Genomic DNA, 20,615 nt, shown 5'->3' on the forward strand with positions numbered 1-20,615 from the left:
CCATCGTGATGAGAGAGAGAGAGAGAGAGAGAGAGAGAGAGAATGGGAGGAGAGGAGGAAAAAACGAGGTGGAAAGCAAGGAGGAAAAGATGGATAGAAAGACAGAGGCGAGAGACACCCGCGTTCCATCGCTCAGGTTACGTTATTATACGCTCGCGTAATGCACGGGACGTTCCGGGATAACCTCGAGAGATGGGAAAAATATCTAATAACGGAAAAATGAGAAGGACGGCTCTCTAACGGCAGAAGAAACAACGATACGAGAAAAGAAGAAGAAAAAGAAGAAATGTTAAGCACTATGTAGTGGCCGATAGGGACGAAGCATGTGTTTCTCCTCGTGTTACCAAACGGTTTCCCAGATTTCTCTTCGCTCCCTTTCACGTGCAACTCGATCCTCTCGTTTCTTAACTAGAGGAAGAAAGAGAGAGAAGGAGAAACGAACGAGGGTTTATTCCAATAGAGTGAAACCGTATCGACGAATTTCCTCTTTTTCTATTTGTCGTAACAGGTATTCAAGCCATAGAAACACTCCGAGGAAAATGATCGACGTCCTTTATGAAAGATAATCGACTTTGATTTGCGAGGTAAGAGTCGGAACAAAAAGGAATGTCGAGTAATCGAATAGCAAAAGTTCTTCGATAGGAAATAGAAGAAGCTACTTGGCTACCGGAAGACCATATGAACGTGAACGTATGCTAATACCCATGGCACGTTCCGTGAATGCAGCATACACGTCTATAACACGCTCTTGGGCTTCTCGTACGTGGAACGTACGCTTGAATCGACGTACACGGTAGTAGCTACACAATGGCAGCTTTATGTAATCATTGTAAGTAAACTATTATGCCTCTATATTCGGTTGAAATTCAATTATATTCTGTCGTATTCTCGCTAGATTTCGGCACGTTTCGTCTTTCGACGTTTATCCAAGTAATATCTAAGATGGATATTATTCGGTGTTAATATCTCAAGTAAGTTTCTTTTCGAACAATTAAAATGTCGTAAAAAATGTCTCATTGTAGAATATAAGAAACGAGAAAACGATTGTTCAAGCAGAAGTCGAAGTTTATTCTTTTGCGAGAACGGTCTAGGTTGAACAGCCTACTAGCGGATCGATGAGGACACGTGTCTTTGGTAAACAAGAGAGAAAAGTACATGCACGCGTAAGTAGGCAAACGTTCGAAGAAAGAAGTACAAGGGAGGAGAGGAAGACCTGGAAGCGACGACGAGGGCTTTCCTCGTGCGTGTACTTGAATTTAGGCAAGGACTTAGTGGCCGGATCGATGGCTATTGATGCAATCGAGCTACCAGCATGTAGGGTTCAGTCATTGGCCCTTTCTTCTTTCTCTCTTCATCGTACACCGGTACCCATATGTGATTTTTTCTTAATTCCCACAAGTATGTGGATAAGAGAAAAAAGAAAAAGAGAAAGAGAGAGCAAGAGAGAGAGAGAGAGAGAGACGAAAAAAAGAGGGATGGTCTCTGAACTATTATTTATTCGAGCTGTCGACCATCCGATCGGTCATGCCGACATATGCTTAAGTAAGATTACATTTCTACTAATGTTCGTGGACGTAGGACCGTAAAGAGAGAGATAGAATATATGTGGCGTTTAATACGCGAGCGGTGAGACGAGGGGTGAATCGTACGCGTGTAAGAGGGTAGATCGAACGAAAAAGCGAATAGAATACGCGCTATAAGGGAGAGAACGTTGAAAGAAGGGTGAACAAAGTTAGGTTTCGCGTCGAATGATATATCATGCGCCACGGAGTGGGTCGAACTTTTCTTTTTTTTTTTTGAGTCGCCTAATGGTCGCGTCCTCTCGACAGATTACGCTCGCGCTGTCCCAACTGGGACGTCCCTTATAAAGATTAGTGGCTCATCGCCGGAGTATTACCGTAATGCACCATGAAACACGGATAATACTCTCTTCATGGCTTTGATAGCGCAGCGAATTTTCGAAGTGCGCTAAATAATTCTACCGTGTAATTTTCTTGTAATACTCTTCGTGCCTCCTCGATAGAATTATTTTATTTATTCCGCATCGATACTTCCTTATCGTACGAAGATTTAAAAAGAATTTTCTTTTTTTATCGTTTTGCTCCTAAGCGGGATAATTCTAGGAACATAACGATCTATTAGGGTCTTAATTAAGGACATTACGTGGAAATGATTGGAAATAAGATATGTTTATGTACCTAGTTCATAGTTACTACGTTACAGTACGCGTTTGATTCTCTTGGAGAACATCCGGTTCGCTCGGTAAGGTTTTCTCGGTTTCCCTCGAAATCCATCCTCTTTGTAACGCGGCACGTTTTATGCCACGCTCCATAAGGGTGCGGGTTCTTCGAATCCGATATACGTAGAGGTTTTGTTCAAGCCACAACCGAGAAGCGCGTTAAACAATGCCCACGACTATCGACCTCTCTGGTAGGATACGGCTGGGAGAAAGCTGCTGGCAGGCCGTTATGGTGTCCATAACGGAGTACCACTGCTGGTCATTCCCATAAGAGAAAATCTAGTCGGCGACCTATGTGGATCGAAACGACGTCGCAGACGATCGTGTAACGCAGAGGACTTAACGAAACACCGCGAGAGATCGTACGAGTCATCGAATCGCGAAAAACGACCTCGTGCTATTTCCATTGTTTGTGTTATCTCTGTGTGTAATCGTTCGCACGTAATTCGACGACTAGAAAAACGAACGAATTCGTAAAATATACAAATCTTCCATATTTTTTTTTTTTTTTGATACGATTCGTTACCATATCATAACTAGTAATTTTTTTGCAACGAAAGATATGGCTACTCTTTCGCAAAAGAAAACATATCATATAAAAATATCACGCGCGTTGAGGAAAACGAAACACGATACATGACGGAAAATGTACGGACGTGTACATATGTATTTTGGTGAAGGTAGTGGAGGGGTCGAGCTTGATGTGCGAATCCGAGCACGTGTCAGCGTGGCAGATCGATGCACCTGGCTCGTGTATGCACACCTCCGCGACCACTACAATAGGAACCTAATAAATTTAGGACAAGGGTGCCGCGTGAGCTTTATGGTCGACAACGAGTTCTTTCTCACGCAACCTCGCGCTTATACATACAGAGAATCGTTAAAAGTTAGACGAGCTTGTTTTTTTCAATCGAGTTCGTTCTATGCTGTGTTTTGTCCAGAAACTATTTCAATGCTTTATTTTTCTTTTCTTTTTTTTTTTTTTTCATCGTGTACCTTCATAAAAGCCCAACGAACTAGCGAGTTAACACAGAATCGTGAATGTAATCCATAGCCATGTCCTTTTGCGTTTTGCCTATCGAGAAAACGAGAATCCTTGGGCGCGTGTTGGAAAGAAAACTTTATCTTTGCGATGTTATCCTCGATAAAAGGAAATCGAGCGAGACACGAGACCGCATCGTTGTTTATCAGGCTCGAAACGTCAGACACGTAAGTTCGTACGTGGAACGAAAGGGTATTATAAAGGCGTACGCGAAAGGAAGTGGTGGACACGTAACTATCGTTAGCCAATATCATCGAACGATGATGGTTCGGCTCGATAAGGAAAAGTTCACTTGTCGGTGTCTACCAAGAGACGGACGATCATAGGAATCGATAGGCAATCGGTAGGTAGAGGAAGAAAGCCGATATTGGCGAGGCTCTCTTTTGCGCCGCTTTTACGGCGCGTCAGGAGTTTGCGCGAGAGCGCGTTTCTTTCTCGCACGGAAATGCCTCCGCTCTGCGTGAAGCAAGCAGCTGAGCGCGTGTATTCGTGCCGAGGCACGATCGTATACTCGGATTTACATAGGCGTAGTATACATCGTGGCTACGACGACGATCAGACGTGCTTGCTTTCCGTTGTGTCGTTATTCCTCTCTCTCTCTCTCTCTCTCTCTCTCTCACTTTTTTCTTTTTCTTCTTCTTCTCCTTCTTCTCCTTCTTCTTCTCCTTCTTCTTCTTCCTTTCCTCGATATCTCTCTCCCTCTCTCACGAGCGAGTCTCGACAATGGAATGCGCACCACGACTTCTCGGCTCCGCGATAGCTGACCTTAAAAAGTTAATGCGCCGACACCCACGCCCTCCGGGAAATCTCCTTTCGTCGAAACGTTTTCGAAGCTTCCATTTCTCCTTCTCTCCTATCCTTCTCTCCTCTTTCCTCTCCTCTTTCCACTTGCATACAGTATTATTGTCATCGCGACAACGCCTCGAGGATCGTCGACTGGGGCGACAACAAGTTCTGGCATCGAAGAAAAGACCTTAAGGGAACATCGAGGAGATCAGCTGACCCTACTACTTATCCTTTTGACTTTTCGACAGTCGAATGCGTATGACGTTTAATCGACCGTGAAGAAAAAATTCATAGCGATATGCAATGGGACGTACCCTTCAATATCTATCAAACGTCGATGATACGCGTCGTATCGAGGGTGAACGAACGTTAACGTATGTACGTACGTACGTACGTAATATGTACATATGCGAAATGTCGTCAAATAATTCACGGCTCATCGGAGCCGATCGAGTTTCTCCGTACTATTAAATAAAGGGAAAATCGTCGGGAAAGCCATCTCATTCGATTCCAAACTAAGCTATAGATTTTCTTTGTATATATTTCTCTTTATCACTCGCGCCTAGCCGGCTCGTAATTTCTTCAACGTTCGAAACTCTTTTTCCCCTGTTAAAGTTTCCTCTCTCGATCCGAATCGAGCGTGTAGGCAGTAAAGCGTTCTATATACGGTGCTCGCGCGGAACGCATACACGGTTCTTACATATAGCCGAGCGTACACCCCGGGGCTCGTAATCATTGCGATTACCAAGGCGGTAATGCGGCCCTCTTACGAACTTCGCTTCATCCCGGCTCGGCGTGATATTCCGTGTTGAAAATACCAGCTACGTGACTTCGTCCCTGGTCGAGCGTATATTCCGCGATACTGACCCATACGTACATTTTTGTAAAAGTAAAAAATGCAACTCGGCGACACGCACTTGCCTTCTAGCTACGTTACTTCAATCCATGTGGTACTTTATCGCTTACACGATGGATATTTGTGTACGAAGCTCGGTAACGAAAACAATGATTCGCGTTGCGAATGGGTTCGTTTGAACCTTGCATATGAGAACGACCGGTGGATTTATGAAAAAGAGAAATACCAGTAAAATATTGTTATCAAATGACTTTAATGAATTATTGGTTTAATATTGAAAAGTACAAATTGAATGATCCTGTTAACAACTTGTCTATCCCCTAAATTATTAGTTTGACTCAATACTCAAATCCCATACAAATCAAATTTTCGGTCTGTTATTTATAATGAATATGTACACAAAGCAAACATATGATACAAATATTAAAAAGATACATACATATATATAACTGTATCTAGCGATATATGTGCAAATGAAAAGATCTCGATTGGTTTGTAATAATTTAACAACGGCAATACGGCAATGGACAATGCGCCGTCGATTGGTCGTATCCGTAATAATAAAATACTTTTTTGAAACGTACGAAACATCGAGATTGTAACATCGATTTATACGATAACTATTCGGATTGTGCATTGTCGTAAGCACGCTAAATTATTTCCAACATCGTCATTAAAATTCACAAGAACCCTTGGCGCGATCGCGCCAAAGTGCCGGGATGATTATCGAATAATGGCCGTAAATTTTTGGCAAATAATGCTCTTTAGTGCCTTTCACTTTTCACTTTTACTCCTGATGTTTGCCGTTGGGACAGAGGAACGGCCGTCGGGAGACCGGTTTTGAGAGTAAAATTTTCCTGCTATTTACGTCCGTCAATAGCGGGGGACAGTATTTGCCGAAGCTGTCCGGGCAATTAACCTCGCTCTCGTCGCATTGGCCGAACGCGATGCGTTTGCATTTTTGTTTGCAAATACATCCGCGCTCGCGCGAACCACGCTCTCTTTCTCTCACGAATAAACTGAGAATAATGCAAATAAACTACCGGGAGAGCCATATAGGTGAGAGAAAGACCGCATATACCCGCAAGTATGTCTGCCGTAGATAATTTATATTGTAAGAGGGACGTATTCGCGAGGAGGAGGTTTATCGAGTCGTTACGTGGAAGAGGACATTTACGATATATTCTATAGTACCGTCAGTAACGCGTGCCGAACGAATTATCTCTTCTCATTGCTTTTTTTACGGCTAAAAATGACGTTTGATCGACGTGTAGGTATACATTTTCTCTACATACGTCCTGTAGATTTCTACATACGTCCCACATGTAAATACGTACACTAAGTTATCATCGATAAGATACAACAAACGAACGCTTTAATTACGAGCCATACTAGATAACTATAGCTATAGAGTCAAAATAGTGTATGGGTGTAAAGAGAGGTTTGCATAAATATTTGAAGTGTAGTTGGACTATAATCGCCGTGAATAAGCAGGATGCCTCATAGACGGGAGTCGTGGGCCGAACATAAGCGAGGTGGTCTACCTCGATAGAAAATTGTTATGGGTACGTAGGCATGCTCGAGGCGTTAAATTATTAATCGAAAGCCGGCGCTCGCTTTAAACGCCATATGCGTCGGTTCGATGATCTATTTAAACGCCTTCGACTTGGCGACTTTGATGGCGATGGTGATGGTGATGGAGGTAGCAGTGCTAGCGATAGCAGAGTCCATGCACTTCGACTTCGGGGCTCTGTAATCACGAGTACGTGCCTAATGGGAAAATAGACGAGTGTTAGCACTCGAGAATCGCAAGACTAGTTCGTGTGCGCGCTTGGAAAAGTGCGAGGAGGGAGTAAGTTCTAGATTTTTCGAGGGTGCCATTGGGAAGGGCGTTGTCTGGTCTAATCGCTTAGGGAAATTGACAAAGAGTCGACAACTGTTAGTTGTGCAGCTGGGTCACCGATTTTGAGTGCCACAACATCCATCGTTCGATAGGTATGCATGTATGTACGTACGTATGCATATACAATGTGTGTATGTTGAATCGCATGTATACCAGGCTGCGAGAGCACCCTATAATTCTGGCAAGCAGTCCGTGCTCTCATCCACCCTTCTGTTTTCCTCGCTCTCTCTCTCTCTCTCTCTCTCTCTCTTTTTCTCGCTTTCGGCAGCCTCCTCCTCCTCCTCGACGTGCGTTCAAAAGAACACATTTTGAGCTCCCTACCTCCACTCGGCCTCCTTTAGCCCTTCTCTCCTGAACTAAACCGCCCTATTGAATCGACCGTGTTTTCTCGAGCATACCCGATTTTCCGTTTTCGCGTTTCCATTTCCGCGTTACGTTCCGTTCGCTTTTTGTCGACTGCTTCTTTTCTCTTTTCCTTTTATTTTCTTTGATTCCTCTCAATTTCTCACTCTTTCTAACTATTACTAAACATAGCCGACGCTTGTTTTCCTGACGTACCAATCGAAGAACACAACGAAAACTAGAACGAAGAAAAGAATTTTTAGTACTTTCCTATAGCCGATGAAAAAGTCCTTAGCACGCGAGTTTCTTTATTTAAAGCTAGAAATATCACGGAACATTTTCTTTAGGAAATAAGGCGTCGGAACGAACGTATCGATTCGTTTTTTTTTTAACCTCTTGTTCTCCCTCCTCGTCTTTTTCTTGCTTTTTACTCCTGTCCGTACTTTCGACGATAACAAATAGGATTCTAGTAGGAAGAACAAATCGGATTCCATGCTGGCTCGTATTTCACTGCACTTAGAAAATTTGGTTGCGACGATTCGATTTGCCGCGGCTTTTCTAGCGACCATTCGAACCAATATATCTTTCGTTTCTTTTTAATTTCATTTTCATGGATAATAACGTGTCGCTTAGAAGTGCAGGAGGATTAGCTTGACAGCGGATCAGGAAATGGCTTGCTAAGACGTCGATTAGAGCGTTCGTAGATCTCGAATATCGAGGGTAAGCGAGCCGAGTAAAGCCGAAGCGTTATCTCATTCTACTCCGATGGATATCATTTCACGGGATTCTGAACAATCCCATCCAATCGTCACCAGCCACGAAAACCCAAGTAGTTTGGTCTCTCTCTCTCTCTCTCTCTCTCTCTCTCTCTTTCTCTTCGTACTTTAACTCCGTTTGGTGCAAACTATTGATTTGTTTCACACAGCCAACGGAGGCTTCTACAGCGAAACGTGAGGTAAGGGCTTCTTTGTACCCTCCGTATAAGCTCGCACGGAGAAACGTGCTACCACCCCCATTTGAACCATGACTATGTCGTGCATCACCCCATAACGACGCATACACGTATACATCGACACGAACAAGAATACGTACCGTATGCCTTGCACCATACCGAATTACGTACGTAATCCTTATCGATGTTTCAACGAACTTCGCCTTACAGGCAAGCTTTTTACTAGTTTTCCACGTTGTTAAGTTTAGATCGAATAATGATACATTGACGATAACCCGCATGATTTTTTTGAGAGGATTTCACACTTTTTCTACGTACTGAATAGCTTAGTTATCGTCGTGATCATCGTTCGATTAAAATGATCGAGTGTGCGTGCGTTAAAAAAAATTTTAGATAAAAAGGTGTCTACAATGAGTGAGAAAAGGGTAGTCACTGGGCGGTATAGGATACAGAAGGTAAAAAAAGAAAAAAGAAAAGAAAGAAGAAGGCCCAGCTACTTCGTACGTTAATAGTGGCCGCATCGTAAAATTATACTTCGGCCTTTTACGAGCGTTTAACGATCCTTCATTTGTGCAGCATCTTATAATAAAAAGTTAATCGTGTGCGAACTATATCGCGTAGCGCGGTAACAATTTATAACGCGTCTCGGGTGCTCAGACTTGGCAAAAAGACGGGTTAATAATTTCGATAAAACGTTAACGTTTCTCGCGCTCTTCTATTCGTCGTTTTACCTTTTGAAAAAGGAGAAAGAATTGTTTTCTCTTATATGCTTCGCTCGATAATCGTTCCAGTTTTCATTTTTGTGGTTTTCATCATCGGCGAATGAAAACGAATGGACCTAGAATAGAAGGAGGGGTAAAGAAATAAGTAGAGAAAGAAAAAAGGGGGATGAAAAACATTTGATCGCTCGTATTTGATTGCGAGGGGTGTATTTTCTTGCGGTGAATTCCCGTGGCACGTCTGCTCGTCCATTTTCAGGATAAGATGAGAATTACTAGCATTCCGTTTCAGGGATCTCTCTCTCTCTCTTTCTCTCTCTTTCTTTTTTTCTCTCTTGCTATCTTTCTCTGTTTCCTTCTTAGGCCGCCCTATCGAAACACAATGGAAAATGTACCCTAGAATATAAGCACTGTCTCTTCAACCCTCTTCGTTTTGGGCGACGGGGTGATACGTTTATGCTCGCATTTATAGTAGGGTGGGTCTGGCACGCGTTTCGGTAGAGTTGGGCGTTTTAGGTAAATTGTTTCTCGTTAATGCAACAGATCTTCTCAACCTAAGATGAGTTGCACCCCTCGTAGTATCGATCCTTCTCTCTTTCTTTCTCTCCCTGGCTGTCTTTCTCTTTGTAGCCGCAGGCTTCATCGAACAGCTTGCGAACGTCTCACGATAATTAGTCAAACATTGCCATTATATCAAGCGAAATATGGCGTTAAGATATATACTACATAAATCGATCATTAAAATCGTCGTTATGTTATAATAAAGAGTTTTTTTTATGTATTCTTTATCGGAATAAAAAAATAAAGGACTTTCCTGGAAACGGCATTACGGGTATTAATACCGATTTCGTCGCGCGAACACGAAGGGATCGGAAGGAGGAAGCGGGGATGTTTTATCGTCGGCATTTCTCTCGCGGTCGATAGGAGGCGATTAGAGAACTTTATGGCCTCGTTCAACGAGAAAAGACAAGAATCACGATCGACCTTATCGCCGACCCGTTACGTGAAACGATATTTCAGAAATCGTTTCACTTTTAGGGGCTCTTTTCTATCTCGTGAAAGTATCCGGGTACTTCTGAGATTTCGGAGCAAAAGGAATGATTCACCCTCGTTGCATTTTTGTTGGGTGCTCGCGTACACGCGACCCCTCGACTACTGTTAGACGTAATTGATTGGTACTGATACGCCTTCTTATCTCTTAATCCATCTTCCACTCCCACGTTTCCATTCCTGGATGCAAGCGGTTCTGCCTGTTTGTTATGTATGTCGCAAGCGTGTACGAAACGTGCGGAGAAACTCCGAGTTCGAAAGGGTGCTCTACTAGGACCCGTAAAGAATCAATCCCTCGCAATATGCGTATACCAAGGCAGGCACACAGTAAATATTTGCAGCGATTGTGTAAAGATCGATTTTTGTAGGAGAAAGGCGCCGTTACAGGATGCTCGACGGATTTCTATGAATAATGTATCGATAATAGTGCCCTTAATACGAGGAAAGATACAGGGCAAGCTTAATCGATGACAAAGAGGAAAAGAAGACTCGATCTCCTGCGAAAGACTGGGATCGTTTCCAGGCGAAGATTTCACGAGATATTGAGTATCGATCGTGCAAATGCAAAGACTCATTAGTATGCGTAAAGCCAAGGCCGAAGGTTCGATGACACTCCGAAAAGGGCTATTGAACTTAGTGTTTACATTGTATTTATATGAATGAATTTTTCTAAATAAAGGAGAGTACGTTGATTTTACTACGACTACGAGAAACAGTCTTCCCGAGGACAGAACATATTTTAATCTCTATCCATTAGAAAATGAGGTGATCGAGTAAATAGGGTCGTTCGATCTCTCGAGTTCTATCACTTTGTAGTAGGAACGAAATCACCCGCATCATCGTTCTGGAAGATCCGCTATGGGACAAGGACCTTTCGGAAGGTGAAGAAAGAGGAAGAGAAGGAGGTGTGATGTATCAAAGCATAAGCGGTGGCTTATGAGGCTTTAATACAGCCAGCAGTGCGTGCGATGTTGTGCGTCTTCATCAAACTCGACGTCTTCGCGGTACGTCTCGTGGACCGTTTATAAGTGAGTGAGAGAAAGAGAAGAGAGAAAAAGAGAGAGAGGCAGAGAGAGAAAGAAAAAGAAAAAGAGAAAGAAAGAAAGAGGAGACACAAAACAAGGCGGCGTCAGCGGCGTGCTTTCTTCGCGCGAGAAAGAAGTGAAATTACCGGTCAGAGTCATTTGCAACGACTTAGTAAGAGCGAGCTTCGAGAACCGGACGACTCGAATTAATGAAGAGAGACGTTATGGGAATGCCCTCGCCTGCCCGTGCAATACATCAACGAGCTTTTTCTCTCCACCTCCGACTCGCGTCGTGGTGCGAACTTCGCCGGTGGATACGCTACCACGAGCTACGCACGCGAGCCTCCGCCTCTTTCTCTATCCTTTTTTTTTCTCTCTTTCTTCCTCTCTTTTTTCTTTCTTCGCTATCCCTGAGCATCCTGGTCACTTCCGCCTCGAGCGACGTGTCTTGAATTTACGTCGATGCGTCACGAAGTGCAGCGAGTTCAAAGTTGAACTGCCGCTCCTCCCTATCTCCCTATCTTCCTTTCTCTCCCTCTTTCTCTTTCTCACTCTGTCTTTCTCTCTTTCTCTTTCTTTTTCTTTTCTTTTCTTTTCTTTCATTTTTATCGTTCTGCCTTTTTCTTTCATTTCATCTCTTTCGTTTTTTATGGATGCTCATATGAAATTGTAATATTTCTTCGACTCGGTCATCTATATTCATAGCAATTTTACACACGAGCTTCCTTCTCTCCTGTCTAACTTTAACTTTATTTTATCGAGTAAGCGGCTAATTACATATATCTCTCGTTAAGAATTTCAGATACAAAATCGATCTCGAGTAAACTGATTGCTTAATTATACAAGGGGAATAAGAAATGTAATAAGAGAACGAAATCGTAATAGAGGAATATGGATGGACGACGATACATTTTCATGGACATCTTAAGGAAATGATAAAGGGAAGACGTCGAGGGATTTTAAAAAGCTCTTTCAACGTCAACTCGCCGTACTCCACTACTGTCAACCGGTGTCGTTCTTCGTTCCTTTGATCGACGTCGTCGAATTGTTCTTCCCCGTTTTGCAAAAGAATCCTGAGATGCGTTGTAGCTCCTCGAAAAAGGTACTCATGCTTTATGTATACTAACACATTCAGGTATACATACATACATACAAGAGCCCGTAGTCCCTAGCAATCGCAAAGATTTTTTTGTCGTAGGGCTTCAACCGTTAACAGGCGTTCGCACCCAAGAAAGATCAATTAGGGGATATTTCGATAATGGCGTTTTGTGTGTCGCCGTTACCACCACAAAATTGTATAGACCGAAGGATGCAGAAATCAGACAGGAAATAAGAAAGCGTATAGATATATATATGTTGAAGCTTTGTGAAAGTCGACTAGATGGAGAGAAACGGAGAAGAGAATTATAGGAGGGTTGTTCGGTAATACTGTTGACGGTATACCGACACCGGTGGTCTCTAAGCTTCGGTTCGACGTAGGTAGAATAGGAGAGAGCGGGAGGGAAATCGTATGTACCGAGGGACAATAGAGGAGCTACGGCCCTCTTAGAGGGAGGTTAATTGGATCCCATCGATTTCGATAGTACAATGAACGGAGATCAAATCCTCGTCGATTCGAGGAGACGACGTAACGGCTTTCCTTCATCTCTTCTAATTCTCTTTCTCTCTCTCTCTCTCTCTCTCTCTCTCTCTCTCTCTCTCTCCGTTTCTCTCGCATACTTGTTATAGGGCATATATTTATATGTATATACCTACGTTTCATATCACCGTTCCTTTCGGCGTAGTCTAGGTAACTCCCTTTTCCATGTTCGAAGGGTCCTTATCCCTTACGACTTTGGTTTTCCAGCGCCCTTCCCGTTCATGGCACTCCTTCTCCAAAGATACGCTCCTGCGTTCATCGTCCTGTATCCCTCGAATCGCTTGAGGATGCTTCTCTGAGTTTCTACGCGCGACTCGAGTATTTTCACGAGGAGAAAAAGAGAGAGAGAGAGAGAGAAAGGGAGGGAGAGAGAGAGAGAGAGAGAGAGAGAGAGAGAGGTTTAAAGTTCTTGGAAATTTTCGCTTGACGACAACGACGATGACGACTAGGAGGGAGGAAGAGGTTGAACAGGAGATGGAGCGGTTTGTTAGACGGAAAAGTGCCCGATCCTGCAAACTCGTTATGTACGATACATCGAGTTCTTTGACGTAGACGGAATCGTACGTATAATGGCGCATTTCTTCTCCTTAAATCGTCACGCAATTGCTTGCATCGAGTGGACATCGTTCGTTAAAACTTTCTCAAGCATCTACTTTGGACTTCTTTCCTCTTCGACGCTTGCGTGAATGCTAACGATGGTTCTTGAAAATCGAGAAAAAGATGTCTCATATATATATGTATATACATAAATTAGAAAATCAATAAGATATTTTCTCTATTGCTTTCAGAAACAGTGAGAAATAGTTGTAAGATTTTTAAATCATTTAAAATTTTCAGCGAACACGTTCGAATAAATTTCTTTTCGAGTTAATTTCTGATATTCGACGAAGCGCACACACACAAAAGTTCGACGAACTTCTCCCCCTCGAGGGACACGGAAATTACGAGCTCGTCGTCGTCGTCGTCGTCGTCGTCGTTGTCGTCGTCGTTGTCGTCGTTGTAGTTATCGTCGTTGCTGGTTCCATGCGGAGACGCGGGTGACGCGAGATGAAATTGTAGCTGTTGAAAGGAGGAATGCATCCCGCATGGTTGGTGAACTCCTAAGATCGTGTCGATTCTCCTTCTCTACAACGGAACAACGGGCTAATTAGCTGCCGAGCGACGCGCATCTGCGCGCTAAATTATAGCGATGATTTAAAAAAACTTTCGCCCTCTCTCTTTCTTTCTTTTTCTCTTTTCTTCTCTTTCTCGACGTCGTGTAAGCGATATTCTTAGATTTACGTCTTATTACGAGAAGACGACAACAATAAATTCATCACAACGATTACGACGTATTACTCCAAAAAATCTAGAGGACGACTCTTTCGACAAGTACAAAGTACGAGAGAGATTTAGAAGAAAGTCTTAGAGTTCATCAACGAGTGCATTCTCTCGTCGAACGCGTAGAAAGGTTAAGAGGTCGTGTCATCGTACGTCGTGTCCATTGAGTCTAATTAGTCGCGTGAACTAGAATGAACGTGGAAAAGTTTGAAGAAAGAGAAAAAGAAAAAGAAAGAGATAGATAGATAGATAGATAGAGAGAGAGAGAGAGAGAGAGAGTTTAAAAAGATGTTATGTCGATATTGAAGAAATATAGGCTCGACCAAATTGCATTGGTCATGGTCCTTAAGTTTGCCATGGCCACTTTACTGCGGTCGTAGTCGTCGCGGATTCTTCTTCTCGAGGAAGATGAAAAGAGGAGAAAGAGAATACCGCGAAATGGATCGGTTGTTTACTTCTTTTCGTTCAATTTTTTTTTCTTTCTCCTTTCATCTTTCTCCCTCCTTCCTCTTTCGTATCGACTCCCTCGTTCCTTCGTGAACTTCACGGAGCAACTCTTTTTCGAAGGGAACGAGCAAACCTTCGGATCCAAGACGCCAATTTCCTTCTTACCCAGGCGAATATGCGAGGTCACGAGAAGGGATCGCGTGTATATCTCTTGTTCGCGAGCCCGGGCACACTTTCTTTTCTTTCCGTTGATCGCAGCCGATCTGGTTAACACGTTCTCGGAATACGGTGGAAAGTATTATTAAGGAGGATGAAAGAAAATTACGATTGCGGGCGCGAGCTAAGCGTAAATACATCAGATGGATACCTCTCTCTCTCTCTCTCTCTCTCTCTCTCTCTCTCTCTCTCTCTCTCTCTCTCTCTCTCTCTCGCTCTCTCCTTCTCTTTTATCTTCACAGTCATTTTCTCTCGTGATACAACGTATGTATGCATGTAGGTAGGTACTTTGATACTTCTCTTTGCGTTTCCGATTACAGATACGAATTCGGATTTGGGCCGAGATTTAACGATATTTTTCGAAGCGATTAAAATTGTTCTCTCTGTTACATGGAACCGTAGACGAGTGAGTGAACGATCTCGATGGTCGAATTGGAATTTCTCTATCGAAAAAGCAAAAAGAATAAAATAAAATTCGTCGAAATCGAGGTTGAAAGCACGTTGAGTAAAGGTAACGACTATACATCGCGAATCCCTCGATCGTTTTACCTCGATTTCGGGATATCCCGTGAAATTGCATTTTACGTCCATCTCGTGTCATTAATAATCGTTAGATCGAGAATCGCAGTCCAAACAGCGAAGCGAATAATTGGAAATCTAAAATAGAAGCCCCGCTCGCGTAGGTTACCGTGGATCGTACATTCGTTCGAACGTGTCCTGAAGGTGGAATAATTTCCGCTTCGTAGAATGTCGCCACACGATCGAAACTTATTACCACGGGTGGCGCTTAGGCGAATCGTTATACGCGTCGAGTCTGTCAACACAAAAAACAGAGACGGAGAGTGAAATTATGGTGCAACGACAGCTAAAGGGGGCGCCGGAAACCTCGTCGTCGTCGTCGTTGACGCTGTTTCGTCGACGGCTCGCACGTGTCCAACGACATGACGACGCGTGTCGTCAGCACGTGACCGGGAAAACTAGAAATTTTCCTCTCCCTTTTCTTTTTGATCCACCACATCGTAATAAGTATCGAATATCCAGAAAAAAGTACTAACATATTTACTTTCCTATGCAAGAAAGATTGGAAGAAGCAGCGTTACTCTTTCCTACTGATATATTTCCTTTCCATGATTTTCTTTTCACTTAATGCATTTACGAAGACGAAAAGTCTACTATCGGTTTCACGTAAAATCTATTAATGGAGAAGCATAAAACGTGATTCGATTTAATAGTCTTTTAATATGGACGAATTGGAATATCTCCTTCGGAATCAACTATTTTATCGACATCGAAAGGACGTGAAAAAGGAAGAAGAAGCATTATAAATTTCTCGTCCTACGTTTAGCGTATTTTTCTCGTCTCGTTAAAAATTTTTTCTTATTAGACACGATTTCATGAAAGTATCCACGTCGTGCGAGAGCTGAGAACATAAAGATAGGTACGGTTTAATTTAGTATCGTCTAATCTCTAAGTCGTTCGGCATTACAACGAGCTGTATATTGCGATACTAAAATAGCAAGATGTATATCTGTTTAGCGTGCCCTACGCCACGTACTTCAAGAGTTTTCGATGCATGGAAGACGAAAAGATTTTATCGGCGTCTTAATCGGCGTTTCAACCGATGTTCGTCGTACCAACATCGAATGCTATTTCGTGTGATGAGATTACGAAAGGAAAACGCGTAGTTTATTATAACGCTAAAGCACGTTGCTCTTCGTGGTTCTGTACTCCTCCCGCTTCGCGAGGATCTTCTCGGGCTAACCTTGACGTTCTTAATGGTTCTTCAAGCCAATGTTCGAAGGACTATGCGTTGCTCGAGAATTCGCGCGTCTACAAAGACGAGCGAGCACGATGAATACGCTCGTTTAAGCGTTGGGCCCGAACGGTCTTTAACGACTCACTTATCAACGTATTCTGGGAGGTCATGATCGTTGAAAGATGTTTATGCACTTTTTGTTCTCGGAAGAAGGAAAAGAAAAGAATTATACTGCCGATGGATATCGCATCAGTGCTTATACATTGACCAGAAAAATAGAGAGAAAAAGAACAAAGCTCGTTAATTTTTCGAGGTAATTAGACCGGTATTCATTAAAAAATTCAAGGCAATTGCTTACGACGATCGTCTTATAACCAGGCGCGATCATTACGGTGTAATATCATGATTCAGAAATCATCTAATTATAACTACTTAACTATAATTGAACCAGTATTCGTTTTAAGAGACAGCCTTAAAGGGAAAGATTATTGTCGAGAAATCATTCGTGGATCCCAAAAGAGAAATCCATCCCAGCCGTCGTTGATATAAACGTGCCTTCGTCATTAGATCCTTAACAATTCCCATTTTATTCCTGTCGTCGCGAGGGAAGTGCCTTATTATATATCTCTTCGAATCGTGAACTACGTCGATGCTTCTTCCTATGTATTTACGATGAGCGAAGAAAAAAAAAAGGATAGGGAATGTCGTGATTCGTGTTTTACGAAGCGATCCATCGCTCATGTCGTCAGTCCTTTTAATAATCTATTCCTCTTGGCTCACAGGATTCGCATATAGTTACATATATGTGTGTGTGTTTGTGTGTGGATGCTTATACATACATAGATATATTTTAGGTATCTTTTGGACCGAACAGGTATAGACACGCGTTTATCTGATAATAAAACCTAATTCATTTTTCAGAGGAGGAAAAAAATGTTTGCAAAAGTTTTCGATCCGTTAAACGGATTAAAAAGGGAGACAGGCGAAGAGAGCATACGCTTATACTACGAGGAGAATATAAGCTTGTGCGTGTGCACGCGCGTGGCCTCGCATGTGATCGGCGTGTCAACAATTAGGAGGATCAGCGTTCGAGAACGTCCAGAGCCGATAACGTCTCTCCGGGCTCGGAGGGTCTCGGTTTTGAGATCGTCGGCCGCTATGCTGGCAGAAGGACGAGAGAGAGAGAGAGAGAGAGAGAACGACAAGAAGAAAGAGAAAGAGGAGCAGTAGGAGGGAACGATGAAGGGGATGCGTGTGGGAGTTTCGTGTCCGATCATTAGGGAGATCCTATCGGTATTGTAAGTCACTCAGTCACTCGCTCAATCCTCCGTTCGATTACTTGGAAGAAGCCGACCTACCGCTCGAATTCAATGTCTCGCGCCTTCCTCTTCGCCGAAACTCCGTTAAAATGTCTTTCACAATGAATGTCGTCCCGTGATCAAATAATTGCTCTATTTTTTTTTTCTCGGCAACAAATTTCGCTCGGTCTTGATTCAGTTAATTTTTTTCTTTATCTTCAACATTCACTTTTTCAGACAACGTGATCATTGAAATTCAAAAGTAAGATATTCGAGAGTAGATTATTCGAGTATAACCATTTGGGTATTCCTAGAGCCAAGAGGAGACATTTTTCGAGTTAGAGATATAAAAGTAAAGTTTGAGTTATACTTTGATTCGAATCCGTTGAATAAATTTAACGATGGAAACTTCAAGAGTTCTCGAGTAAAGTTTAAAGTATGTTATTGGGCGTATTTTCGCGCCTGAGAGTTTTTCCTCGGACACAGTATTTCCTGGCTATGGAGTAAGTTTAAAGGTGCTCATTTATTACGATCCATCGTCGGGAGTAGGGTTTGCGGATCATTTATCTTGAGTCAAGTTCCATAGCTCTTCACTGTAATTCCGCGGACCATAGAACGACTGCAGTCTTCTCCGTCTGTTCGTAATTAAGTCCCTCGTGGTCAATAGAAACTCCTGTTTCTGCGAATTCTCTCTATCCCTTTTTACTCCCCCTCCGCTTAGTTCTCGCCATTAACAATGTATTTGTATTTCTTTGGGAATATCACACGTTCATGAATATACACGCGTGAGAAACATGCGAGGAATATTAGAGAAGATAAAAAGAATAGAGTCGTAATTTAATGGTAAAAATCTTTATTGCTCTGATCCGATCCCCTTACGATCATCGCGATTAACCGAGTCACATTTTCAACGTTCGCACATGGACTTATAATTACGGTGGGACGATTCACCAAGAGTCGGCGATCAACACTGTTCACGGGCGAGGACCTTTGGAGTCGGCAATAAACTCCGGAAGATGTTATTTCGATATTGTGAATGCCGCTTAAGGAGGTGTACGGGTGAGATATAGCTCCCTGAAAGCGTTCTCGCCGTTATTAACCCCTGGCACAAGAGCACACGGCGGGGTATCATGATTGCCGATCGTCAGTCGCTATGGGGGCTTTTCGGATGAATCATTCGCGGCCGTACGCGGCCTCGAAAAATTACGATCACACGTATTACGATCGGTTCCTTTCTCTTTTTCTCTTTCCCTCTCTCTCTATCTCTCTCCGTTTTTTCTCTTGCTTCCATTGCCTTCACTTTTCTCTTTTTTTTACATGAAAACCGGCGACATGGTTTACGACGTAGCTTTGCTGCTGGACCAAAAAGCCGAGTCTCTTTCTCTCTCTTTCTACTTTTTTTCTCCGCTAGAAAGTACGTGTGTGCGTGTGCGTGTATGTGTGTATGAGAAAGAGAGAGAAAGAGAGAGAGATAGAAAGAGAACGGTAAAAAGAGCTCTTCACGTTCCTTTAATCTTCTCCAGAAAAGAGTCCACAAGGTACCGGACAGTTCGACGCTCATCGGACGCTCGAAAGCTCATATAATGATTCTAGGACGCGAGTTAAAAGACGCCTATCTTTATCCAACCAAAGTTATAAGGCCGTGTAACACTAGCGAAATTAACTCCTTTATTGAGCTCTTTTCTGTAGGAACGAAAGGAAGTGAGGGGTAGATAGAGGAAGGATCCCAGATATTGCATTCGACTTTGAAAGTATCGAATGTGATTTGCATCTTCAAAAAGATTTTATATGATAAAATGATCATGAGAAGGATTTCTCTTTGCTGGAAAATAAAAGGGAAACAGAGAGAGAGAGAGAGAGAGAGAGAGAGAGAGAGACAGAGAGAGAGAGAGAGAGAGAGAGAGAGAGAGAGAGAGAGAGAGATGAGAAATTAAACTGAATGCAGATTTTCAGATTCTCAGAGCTCTTTAAGATCATATCAGATTTTCTTCTTTCTCTCCTTCTTCTTCTTCTTCAATTTTCCTTCGCTACTCGCTTGTCGTTGTCTCGACAGCTTCGATACGGCTTCGAATTTCATTTGTTGGCTGCAATTAAATTAACGATGAATTATTTATCCAGTCTCGAGTGGGTCGGAAGTTGTGCGGATATTGCGTGGCCGCGAGCACATCGGACCGATATACACCGGATATGTCTGTCCCTATACACCCTACCCTCCCACCGCATTGCATCCTTCAGCCTACTCTCTTGTCGTCTATCTCGTGGAATTATTAAAACTCGAACGGACTACTATATGACAATGTTATATATATATATCTCACACGGAAATATATGTATATATATATATATATACATATATTATATATATATATATGTGTATATACACCGGATGGCCAGCAGGCAGAAAACAATAAAGCTCGGGCTATGGTCGTCGGAGAAGGCACTTTCATCGTTGGAATATCACCCTCCACAGTTTGTACCGAGGCTCTGTGCTTCGCTCGATGCCGAGCTCTTCATTCAATTTGGATCCCACTTATGCTCCTCTCTCTCTTTCTCTCTCTCTCTCTCTCTCCATCCATCTATCTATCTTTCTTTAGTGAACACAGACAGTACGGACGGGAGCGACGGCGTGCGTCATATTTATTCTATTTATTGTAAGTCGATCTAACTTTCCCCCTGCTTGAGTTAATATTTTCCTATGAGATCGAGCTTCTACCTCTGTTTATAATTCTCGGAAATTCCAGCTTCCCTCAGGTCGATCTACGACAACCATTCCATACGTCTATACGCGTGCCATAAGCTTACGCTTGACCATTATTCTTACGCTTCTCTCTTGCCTTTGAATTTTGCTTCATATTTCAGTAATATATCGTGGAACATTGTAGCGCGTCTTCAAGCGGCGCGAGCTTTCTCGCAGATTTACAGCACACCCATGTCGACCTTCGCGAACGCGAGCCTGCGTAGATTTACGACTCTTAAATCTATGCGGTTACTCTCTCGGCGGGACAACCGGATTTCCTTCGGACGC

General features: G+C 42.9%; 2 long non-coding RNA genes across 5 annotated transcripts in view; one reads left to right on the top strand and one right to left on the bottom strand.

Moving 5' to 3' along the window:
• The window catches only part of LOC127066383 (uncharacterized), a 73,513-nt gene extending 60,906 nt beyond the window's left edge, over positions 1 to 12,607 (top strand). For both annotated transcript variants that reach the window (XR_007782378.1, XR_007782377.1), the window contains 2 exons: positions 11,709 to 12,016; positions 12,113 to 12,607. This is a non-coding gene — a long non-coding RNA (uncharacterized LOC127066383). The remainder of the gene's footprint in view (positions 1 to 11,708; positions 12,017 to 12,112) is intronic.
• LOC127066381 (uncharacterized) overlaps positions 1 to 20,615 on the bottom strand; it is a 576,444-nt gene that overhangs the window by 199,786 nt on the left and 356,043 nt on the right. The window lies entirely within an intron of this gene.

The sequence above is a fragment of the Vespula vulgaris genome, chromosome 9 (assembly GCF_905475345.1).
Source record: "Vespula vulgaris chromosome 9, iyVesVulg1.1, whole genome shotgun sequence".
In the NCBI taxonomy this organism is placed as follows: Eukaryota; Metazoa; Arthropoda; class Insecta; order Hymenoptera; family Vespidae; genus Vespula; species Vespula vulgaris.